Source organism: Orycteropus afer, unplaced genomic scaffold, assembly GCF_000298275.1.
Source record: "Orycteropus afer afer isolate SDZICR_OR568_19922 unplaced genomic scaffold, OryAfe1.0 scaffold00548, whole genome shotgun sequence".
NCBI lineage: Eukaryota > Metazoa > Chordata > Mammalia > Tubulidentata > Orycteropodidae > Orycteropus > Orycteropus afer.
The window spans coordinates 593,855-596,388 of NW_006922135.1; positions in this window are offsets into that span (position 1 = coordinate 593,855).

A 2,534-nucleotide genomic window follows, 5' to 3' on the forward strand; every position below is an offset into this window, starting at 1 on the left:
GGGTGGTGTTTTATTCTGCTGTGCATGGGGTTGCTATGAGTCGGAAACCACTAAACAGCACCTAACAACAACAGGAGTATTGGCATGAGCTTTTATTTGATGGCTGTGTAGAACAGTTGAGGGTACGCTGGGCAGTTGTTGGGTGTCCTCAATCCAGCCGTGCTGGAGAAGTTGGTGGTACTCATTCAGTGGGCAATGTGGCAGGCATGGCTAGTATAGCTGAATAGGGTCACAGGCTCCCAGTCAGTGGCAGGGGGAAGGAGAAGGTAAGAGGAAAAAAAAAATAAGGAAGATAAATAAACTAATAAAAAAGAGAAAAAGAAGAAAAAATCATTGCACAGTAGTATTGTAAGCACTAGTCACCAAATATGGCTCCAGTGGGAACAACAGACTGTACTCTGCCAACTTCAGAGTTGTGTGTATGGGTCCTGCTGGCCAAGGTGGTGGTAAGGGCAGGGCATCCACTCCACAGGATCAAAAAAATAAGATTGGCTGTAAGAGGAAGAAAAGAACAGGAAAACAACAAAAGGGAGAAGAGTGAAGAATTATGAATAAAGAAAATAGAGGAAAATAAACAACAACACTACTAACCACTAAACATGGCTGCAGTGTAAGCATAGCACTAGCTATGCAGGAGAATGCAATGTAACTGTGGAAAGGAAGGATTGGGAGTGGGCAACACTGATTAGGGAGACAGCAGGGTGGAGTGCCTGCTCTGTGGGATCAAAAGAAAAAGGAGGGAAGAGGAAGAAAAATGAAAAGAAATACAAAAGTGGGGGTAGAAGAACTATGGGAAAAAAAAAAAAAGTGGCACAGTACTATTGTAAATGCTAGCTGCCAAACATGGCTGCAGTGGAAATGAGGCTCTCACTTGATGGGAGCATGCATTGCCAAATGCAGAGGGGTGTAGATGGGCACTGTTGGCCACAGAAGCAAAAGGAGCAGGGTGCTCACTCCACAGGATCAAAAACAAAAATAAAAGTGGGGGGAGATGAAATTAAGGAAGAGAAGGGGAAGAAGTAAAGCAAGAAGAAAGAGAAAAAAAAGAAAAATTAAAAAATGGCAAGCAGTTTCAGTGGGGGAAAGTTTGACTGGCTGCAAAGTGGATGGGAGTGATGAGATGCTGAGTCTCTGGTCCCCAGGAGGTAGGCAGTGGGGGTGGAAATCACACCTCTCTGGTTGTCAGTCACCAATGTGTGTGCTGGTGCAGTCTTGGGTGAGCAGAGCTAATTATCTGCTATGTACACTGACGTGAACTGCTTGAAATAATTCCAAATGGCCACACTGTGCTGGACCTATTGTCAATTCACTGCTCTGAATGCCTCCTTGGTCACTGTTTTCATTCAGTCTCTTTCTCTAATCAGTACTTTACCTATTTCATTAGCCTTTCCTTTGAAGCTCTGGGTTCCAGATAATCATCCATATCCATTTCACTGGGTTTCTTGGGTCATTATTGTACAGGGTTTGGATTTTATTATATCTGCATAGACTGCCATCAAGAAGCTCTGGTGGCATAGTGCCTATGGCATTTGACTGCTAACCAGAAGGTTTGGTGGTTCAAACACACCAGCCATTCTGCAGAAGGAAGACTAGACAATCTACTTTTGTAAAGATTTACCATATTGGAAACCCCAAGGGGGATACTATTAGTTGGAATCAACTTGATGGCAGTGAATTTGGTTTGTATTTTGGTTAGTCTGCCATTGTGGACCTCCTCTCTAATTCTCTTTAAAATTGTGTCCTCTCCCCTTCCCAAAAGTCACCTGGGCAGGCAGTGCAGCTTGGAAATCCCCTACTAACTGTGTTTTTTGGGGTGTCTCATATCTTTGTCTCATCATTTTCATACTTTTGTTGTTAGTGTGTATTGAGCCTTTTAAAATTTTTTCCTTCTCCCCTTCTGTACATATTTTCTAAGTATTTTCTTGGTGGTTACACAAATATTACATTAAACAACTTATAATTCCACCAACTTATTTCGGTTTGATGCCAATATTTAATATGCAAACAAGTAACATACAATATTAATATACTAAAAACTCTGTTCCTCTTTTACTCCACCTTCTTTCATTTATTTTGTTGATTCTCCAATTATATCATTATACATCTTATATCCATTAAATTTAATTTGTACTTATTTTTTCCACACTTGATGTTGTATTGCTTAACTGCTAAATTATTCCCTGGAAATACCATATACTTGATTGTTACATTTTCTCATAAACCTAAAACAAAACAAAACAAAAACCTCACTGACATTGAGTCAATTCCAACTTACAGTGACCCCTCCTTGGGTTTCCAAGGTGGTATCTCTATGGAAGTAGATTCCCCAGTCTTCCTTCCAAGGAGTAGCTGGTGGGTTTGAACCACCAGCCTTCTGATTACATATCAGTAGCTTTATTGGAGATTCCTTCACCACCACTACCACCTTTTTTTTTTTTTTCCTTTCCCATGTCTGGTAGCACAGTGCCTAAGGCACTTGACTGCTAACCAGAAGGCTGGCAGTTCAAACCTACCAGCTACTCCTTGGAAGGAAG